The sequence below is a fragment of the Dipteris shenzhenensis genome, chromosome 21, assembly GCF_047967505.1.
Source record: "Dipteris shenzhenensis isolate YYH24624 ecotype China chromosome 21, Dip_SZ_1.0, whole genome shotgun sequence".
In the NCBI taxonomy this organism is placed as follows: Eukaryota; Viridiplantae; Streptophyta; class Polypodiopsida; order Gleicheniales; family Dipteridaceae; genus Dipteris; species Dipteris shenzhenensis.
The window spans coordinates 40,389,866-40,399,053 of record NC_141616.1 but is presented as its reverse complement, the minus strand read 5'-3'; positions in this window follow the sequence as shown (position 1 = coordinate 40,399,053).

Below are 9,188 nucleotides of genomic sequence, written 5' to 3'. Positions count from 1 at the left end.
TGTATTATTCGTGCATGCACGTATCTGATTAGTACCCCTCTTTGCACATGCATTAGTACCATCTATGTTGAGGAATCTGCAAAGTATCGTGCCCATTAGATATGGTTCACATGGTCAATCACCCATCAAACCATGCTTTTCACCTTAGGGTGTCATGCACAATCGTCAAGAAACATGCTCTGAGGTATGTTATTCAAAGGTGCACATATACGATGGGCATCCTACTTTACACATGCTTCAATACCACCTATGTTGAGTCATGTGCAAAGTATAGTGCCCATCGGATGTGGTTCTCATGGTCGATCACATGTTAAACCATGTTTTTCACCTAATGTCGGGCACAATCATTAAAAAACATGCCTTGAGGTGTGTTATTCAAACCTGCATGTATCTGATGGGCATCCCACTTTTCACACACATCAATCCCATCTATGTTGATGCAGGTGAAAAGTATCATGCCTATCGGATGTGGTTTGTATAATCGATCATGCATTAAACCTTGTTTTTCACGTAGTGTCATGTATCGTCAAAAAACACGCTCCCCGATGTGTTATTTGAACCTGCTCGTATCCACCAATGGGAATCCCCCTTTGTTAAGAAGTCCTACTCTAGTGAGGTGATATAGATTCAAGCTAGGGATAGTGGCACTTTGGGAGATCAGAAAGTTTCAAAAGTCGATCGATCTGTTCATCCCGATGGCGAGCTTCGCAAGGGTAGTACATGAGGTCATGCAGGACCTCAACCTTAGCGTAACATCTCGATTTTACAAATGCAGAGTTGTGGAGGCTCCTTGGCATATTTCTAGAGATGCCTTGCTTGCCATGCAGCATGCAGCTGAGGCCTACCTAGTAGACCTCATGGATGACACCCAACTGGTTGCCATCCATAGGAAAAGGGTCACAGTGATTGCCTCAATCATGTAGTTTATTGTCCATCTTAGGAAGCCCGAGGGCACTTAGGGATGTTGTATGCTCTGCCTTGGGCGATAGTTAGAGTTCATGTACTCTGCCTACAGGCATCTATCTTGTATCAGCCTCTTTTTAATATAATAAAATGTCTTTTTTTGAATTGTCTTCATATGTGCAATCTCAAATTTATTTTCAATGTATTTGCAATCTATTAATTTACTTACATGCAATCTCAATTTACTTTATGAAAGACTTTCTAATGACGTATACAACAGCAAAATGAAATAATAAACATCAAATCTCAATAGGACATGCAAAAGGAAATAATACTCAATTTTACTTAACATGGAAAAGGAAACAATGTTTTGTAGCGGGAAGATAAATAATTTGAAAATGGTATTCTTTATTGACATAGATTGGTATTACAAAGAGCACCCACTTGAACACACAAGCTACTCTAGTCTACGCTTCTTCCTGCTTGGATCAGATCCCTTTTTTGCTTGCTGAAGCAGAGAGGGTTGCACAATTTTATTCTCTATATAGCCTAGGGATCTATAATGCCAGCTAGCCCTGCAATAGCTATGAAACTATGGAGAGGACCGGATCATGTGTCCGAGAACAGAAATAAAGCTACACTATGCCTAACCAAAACAACTTGATCTATAGTAGGACGGATGGGCCTCATCTTCACCATCCAACTGAGGACCCTGAACTTCATGAGATTCATCTTTCCATCCAGCGATACTTGTCGATGGAACACCAAAATGTGTTGATCCACTTTGTTGATGTAGTGGCCACGATCGAAGCCATCCCCCCACCAGAAGACCCTCTAGTTCCACCCTTGCATCCCGTATAGTCATCAACCCATAAGATATACTACAACCAACCTATCACATAAAAACCTAAAGATTATAAAACATCATTTTTCAGGAATTAATAAGAATAAGGGTTTTTCACATATGAAAAATAATATCTTTTAAAAATCATATTTGGGAGGCCACTGAGACCCTAGCAACCATGTGCATTATTTTTATGCCAAAAAAACCCTGCAAGCCCAAAATCTAACATCGTGTGACTAGAGCCCAGTTTTTGCATCGCACAATGTCAGATTCTGGGCTTGCAGGGGTTTTTTTGGCATAAAATTGATGCACATGGTCAGTAGGGTCTCAGTGGCCTCCCAAATATGATTTTTTAAAGATATTATTTTTCATCTATGACAAAATCATAACCCTAATTGTTTCCACAAATGGAGTGGCAAGGGCAAGTGGAAGGGACATGTGTCAGGGGCAAGTGGCATTGGTAGGATGTCCTAGGTTTTAAATCATAAAATTTTGTTGGGTTTTGTACTCTAAACCCTAAAACCTATTTTTTATTCCCTAAAACTAATTGTATTCCATGTGGCATGAATAAAAACCCTAAACCTTTTATTTTCCCTATGTTTCAAAACCATAACCCTAATTTTTTCCACAAATGGAGTGGTAGGGGCAAGTGGAAGTGGCAGGATGTCCTATTTAAAATCATAAAATTTGGTTGGGTTTTGTACCCTAAACCCTTAACCCTATTTTTTATTCCCTAAATCAAATTTGGGAGGCCACTGAGACCCTAGCAACCATGTGCATCATTTTCATTCAAAAAAACTCCTTGAAAGCCCTATATCTAACATCGTGAGACCAAAGCCAAAAAGTGGTTCTAGTCGCACGATATCGAATTTAGGGGTTTTGGTCACATGATGTCGGATTTAGGGCTTTCAGGGATTTTTTTTGCATGAAAATGATGCACATGGTTGCTAGGGTCTCAGTGGTCTCCACGCTTATTTATTTTTTTAATATTATTTTTCTAAATTACAAAATCATAACCCTAATTGTTTCCAGAAATGGAGTGGCAGAGGCAAGTGGCAGTGGCAGTGGCAGGATGTCGTGGGTTTAAAATCATAAAACTTGGTTGGGTTTTGTACTCTAAACCCTAAATCCTATTTTTATTCCCTACCAGTTGAAGACAAAGCAATGATTTTTGTTGCTAAAATGGAACCTAGAATTATACTGATGATTTTGAATCACATGATGAAGTTGGCAAAGCTACATACCTTTTCTGCCTCATCACAGAGTGCATCAGATACTACAGTGTCCAACTGGACTCCCTTTTGTGGTTGGTCTTGAACTTCATCTTGGCTTGAGGTGCGAGCTTCTTCATCTCTCTCCTCGAACAATTCCCTCTGCAAATTCATGAACTGCTCATCAGACACGTCATACTCTGGTGCGGCATCCTTGATTTCCTTCTCTGTTTATTGGATTTTCTCCAGATTGGTGAGGCTCGAGTCATCAAAGCATGCAATCTCATCGATTGTTGGATTGATTGGAGCATCGAAGTCAATGACATCATCAAAGGTGTCATTCGAGAGCCAACATTACTCCTCATCCTCTCAAAGACCAGTTTCTTCCATCACTTCCAATAGGGTAAGGTATTCCTCACCCTCAATCCTGATTGGATCAACTGAAGCAAGGAGTGGTCTTGCTACCTCATCTAGATTATAGGTAGAGGATGGATATGCACGAGTCGGATATGAAGATAAGATGACCTCGCTTTCAACTTGCTCCTCAGCTAGGCTAATAGTATGCCCCTCAGGCTCTTGGTCTAGGTTTAAGTCATCTCCTCCACCACTTGTTGATGGACCTACTCCACCACTTGTGGATGCAGGACCCTCGGGTTGCTCGCCAACATCCTCATCAAACTTGCTAGTCGCAAGGAGAACAATAAGGGCTACATCTCTCTCAATCCAATGAATTAGGGAATATGAATCATCCCTGATGGGAATAACATACTCACGGAGAGAGAGAGAGGGATTTTATCCATGGCCGTACCTAGCGTCTTCTTGAAGTTAGTACTCTGGTCAAAAGAGCTCAAAATATCCTATGAAACCCATTGGTGAGGGGAGTTGGCAATCGCACCGACAAATTGCCCATGGATAAGTCTATCAAAAAATTAAAGAGAGGGATTATCAATAGGAAGGAGAGCTCTCAAGTGTGACTCAAGATGGAATGCCTTGCAGAAGATAGGATAAACCTGATTTGAAGAGGCATGGGAATCAGTGGATGAAATCCACTGGTCAAAAGCCTCTCTAGGGGAAGCCATGAGTCTACGTAGGAGGATGATCAGGAAGATGAAAGAGGAGGTTGTGGAATGCAAGGTTACTCAAGAGTGGGAAACTGAAAATGTGAAAATGACCTTAGAAGTGTACTTTATAAAATGGACATTGCCCTTAAAAATGCTCTTAATTACAATATTTTATATTTTTTGTTTTTTCTTTGGAAAGTGTTTCTCTCTCTCTCTCTCTCTCTCTCTCTCTCTCTCTCTCTCCCCTTAGCTATCTTCCTCTCCTCTTTCTCCCTCTCTCCCTCTCTCTTTGTCTCTCTCTCTCATTTCCCTTAGCTATCTCTCTCTCTCTCTCTCTCTCTCTCTCTCTCTCATACACTCGCAAGGTCTTCCGAGGATGTTAATATATCTTTCTTTCTTTCATTGCTCTCTTTCTCTCTCTCTCTCTCTCTTGCTCTCTCTCATTGAACAAGGTAGGAAAGTGATAAAAGTCTACGAGTTTTAAAAGCATAGCACGCATCCACTTAAGGTGATAAGGGTGATGAGGGAGAGGTCAAAACTCTGTGCAAAGATGCATCTCTTATATAGGCTCTTTCAAAACCAAAGCAAAGCTCTAAAAGCATCCTCTTATTATACAAGCTCTTCCCAAAGCTAGACTAATCCAAAGCACAGGCTCTTCCCAAATCCAAAGCAAAGCTGGCTCTCATCCTCTTTGTAGAGGCCTTGTGTCTGACTATTAGAGTTGGGTGATTGTCTGTGACTACAGAGGTGCCATATCTTTGAGAGCTTTGAATGATAGAATGTTGATAAACCTTGGAGCTTGCTATGAAAGAAGAAGAAGAAGAAGAAGAAACAGAGATGGAGTGGTGGGAGATAACTCTCGCAATTGCAGTGCCTTGTTCTCCAGCCATACTCCTCTTCTTCTTCATCATCTTCTATCTTCGAATCAAAGCTTCTTCATCTTCTTCTCCACCTTCTTCTGATCATCCCCTACATCCTCCCAAACTCACCCTCTTCTCTGCTTCCTGCCATAACTCTCGTATTGCTTCCACTTGGTGCTCCTCTTACCCCATCAAACCTTTCTCTTGGTCTCAGCACCCCTCCCTCATCTCTGATGCCGTCGAACATGGCTGGCCTTCCTTTTGCTTTTCCTTCTCCTGCTCTGCTTGCCATGTCCCCCCCAACCTCTGGGATTTGTGCACCTCTTGCTCCCATTGCCAGGACTCTGAGCCTGAGATCTCCTGGGAGATCGGTGGTGGTGGCTTTGATTACCTCCAGAAGATCTGGTTCCATCTTGGCTCTCTCTCATTGCTGTCTCTCTCTCTCTCTCTCTCTCTGTGTGACACCTGATGATCATCTTGTTGCCCTATTGCCCTTAGCTATCTATGTCATGGACATTGATTTCACATATACACTTTTTGTATTTTGTTAGCGGCTCCACCCTTTGGATCAGTTGTATCTGGGTTTTTTTTCAATCTCATAGTCTCTCAAAGACCTTAATTCACTTTCTTATTTTTCTCTTTCTCAACTTAGAGGTGCAAATGAATTAATGCAATCTTAACTCTCTCTCTCTTCCCATTATCTACCTCTCTCTCACTTTGTCCCACTCTGCATCTCCCTCTTTCTGTCTCCATCTCCATCTTTCCCTCCCCCTCCCTCTGTCTCTTTTCCTCCCTTTGTGTCCCTGACTGCTCTCTCTCTCTCTCTCTCTCTCTCTCTCTCTCTCTCTCTCATAGTATATCTCTATCTCTATTCATACATCTAACAATGCCTCATGGCCAGGTGCATTATTTGTGTCATTGCTCTCTCTCTCTCTCTCATAGTCTCTCTCTCTCTCTCTCTCTCTCTCTCTCTCTCTCTCTATTCATACATCTAACTCTATCTCGTGGCAAGGTGCATTATTTGTGTCACTTGTTGCACTTTCAACTTCTCTCTCTCCTTCTCTCTCTCTCTCTCTCTCTCTCTCTCTCTCTCTCTCTCTCTCTCTCTTGCATACTCTAATTGCTATCTATCTCTCTCACTTACTCTCTCTCTCTTGCATAATATAGATATACAAATATCCACACAAATTTTAAATTACAAATATTTATCGCTTTATCATTCATAGACCATAGAGAGCCATCAATCTAGAGGTGTAAACTTAATAAATAAAATCTTAACAATAAATGAAACAACACATTGTATTATTTATGATTTCTGTTCATACATGTAATAATGCCTCATTGCCAAGTGCATTGCTAAAGCACTAAGGATCCAAGAAACTGGATATTATGAAATACATGTGCCATCATGTCTCTACTATCTCTAGAGTATGGGGGGGGACAACAATTCTTACAAAGGATACTTGTCTCATCCCTGTATCCAACTTTGTGATTATCAAGTCTAAAATAATACTCTTGGGGAGGGCTTGCTATTGCCAACTGCAATTCTTCCATAATAAATCACATGGTCCACTCCTCTTCCAATTCCAACATTAGATCAGAATATCCTTGCCGATAAAATGATACCTCAACAACACGACTATGAGTCCCATCATGTAGATCATCATCTATTGCTTCCCATTGGAGGTTCTTCCATCTAAACCTTCTATATGTGAAAGTCCTACAAAGATTTCGCCTTCCAATGAAATACCTTCAAAATTTGGGATCTGTTAATACATAGTATCCTGATCATTTTTTATACAAACAAGAATTATAAGATTTGCTCACCGAAATGTCACATCTGAAATGTTCAATCGATATTGTATTGAATCTTCAGCATGACATGTTCTTGTTGTCCATCCATTGTCAAATAGCTCAGACAGCTAGTCCATTTCTAAGCTCTTGCAAGTGTAAGTAATCTTTGTTTTCCTTAATTGCCTACAACTTGCAAAGAAATCAACAAAGCATGGAAATGGAAGAAACCATCTCAACCTAGCATTTCTTTCACCAGTAGTTGGCTTCGTAGCATTTCTCACATCAATAAACATTCTATTTCTATATGATTCACTTATCTCCATGCTTGGAAGCAACCATTCTGGACTATCAAAAGAGGGCAAGGGAAGAGATTGTAATCTACTATACTATCCTTCCTCATCTGGCACAATGAACATTGAGTCATAAAAGAAGTTCCCATCCTTTTTTAATTCTAATGGTGTGTGACCTTCATACTAAAGACTCCCGATCTCAACATGGAGGACATGCAACACCCCAATTACGCATGCTACAGGCTTCCACTCTTTGTAAGTAGATGGATATAAGTCTGTAAAACAAATACAAGGCATAAGACAGTTGTGTCAAAGTCTCCGAATAAATGCCAATACTCTAAAAAGCAAATGAAGTACTAGTACACTTTGAAAAACTTACAATTGGGCCTACAATATGGAAGTCCTACATTCAGATGCACATATATGTTTGCATGGGTAAAGACATGATGAATATATACTTGTGTCACTGTGTTACTCTGCCAGGAGAAATTTCAAAATCTAAGATCCTTCCCTTCCAATGTTTAGAGATGTCCATTGCATCCTTCCAACCCACTTTATAGCACCCACGATTAGTGGGTTGCATTGTGATCCAAGAATATTTCCTGTAGAGCTGAGGAATCCATTCCCCATGCTCATCCTTAACATTCTTTAATATAACAGACTGTAAAGTACTTCTATATCTATCATTTTCTATGTCCATAGTTTCTGCCCCTATACCATATGATTAAAATTAGCTCTTTCTACTTCCATAGACCCTCCAAATTTATGTCTTATATTCTCTCTCTCTCTCTCTCTCTCCCCCCCACCCCCCTCCTTCCCTCTCTCTTTTAACTAAACCTCACACAAAAATAAACAAAATATTATTACATAAAACATAGAATACTTCTCTCTTTGTCTGTCTATCTTCCAAGGTACCCCTCACACAAACAAACATCAAATTATTTTGAAATACTTAGTTTACGATATGCTCTCTTCCTGCTCTGTTTCTCCACAAACAAAGAAAACATTATCAATATCATATCACTCTCTCTCTCTTCGTCCCAAAACTTTGATTAGGATCTCTTTTTCTTCCTTCTTTCTCAAATACTTCTAAAACCTAGCAGTTTGAAATACAATCTCTGTCCCTCTCCCTTAATCATCCCCTCAATGGAAGAAAACATAGCAGTTCAAAATATAATCTCTCTCTCTCTCTCTCTCTCTCTCTCTCTCTCTCTCTCTCTCCCCTTCCTCTATCTACCCCTCCTATACTAGCAAAAGAAACAAACAACTATTTTTTGTCTCTCTCCCTCACTCATCCCCTTAAGTAGATTAAAAACATAGAAGTTTCAAATATATTCTCTCTCTCTCTCTCTCTCTCTCTCTCTCTCTCTCTCTCTCTCTCTCTCTCTCTCTCTCTTAAGAAACAAATGATTATTTTATGTCTCTCTCCCTCACTCATCCCCTCAAATAGAAAGAAACATAGCAGTTTGAAATAATCTCTCTCTCTCTCTCTCTCTCTCTCTCTCTCTCTCTCTCTCTCTTTCCCTTCCTCTATCTATTCCTCCTATACCGGTGAAGAAAAAAATGTCAAAAATCATCTTGTAGTTTGAAATATCAGCTACCTCAATCTCTCTCTCTTCCCTGTCTCTTGTAACAAACATATAGAAAAATTGTGATATAAAAACATATCTACTTAATACAAACAAAACTTTCAAGGTGAAATAACTTCATTACTTGGAAAGTATGTGTTCGTTCTTTTGGAGTTGACTCTCTATACTCCAAAAAGGTAGAGAAAGAGCCAAAAATGATAGAACACCCCCTTTTGTCACTCCTTCCAAGCAGATTTAGGTTGCAACTTCAAGAGTTGACTCTCTATACTCCAAAAAGGTAGGGAAAGAACCGAAAATGAGAGAACACCCATTTTTCTCACTCCTTCCAAGCAGATTTAGGTTGCAACTTTGAAATAAGTACAGAATTAATGGAAGAGAAGAGGGATGAACAGAGCTTGGGCAGAAGTTTCTCTTAGAGATTTTAGAATGTGGAAGAAAAACGTGAGCAAAGAGGAGAGAGAATGAATAATCAAGAGTGGAATGAAGATATCTTGAAACCAGCTGCTAGAAAGTGGCAGGAATGAATGTTTGAAACATTTTGGAAGAGAGAGAATAGGGAGAGAGCTGGTTAGGAAGTCAAAGTTTGGGCCAAATGGTGGAACCAAATGGAAAACATGAGCATAGTTCTAGTTAGGG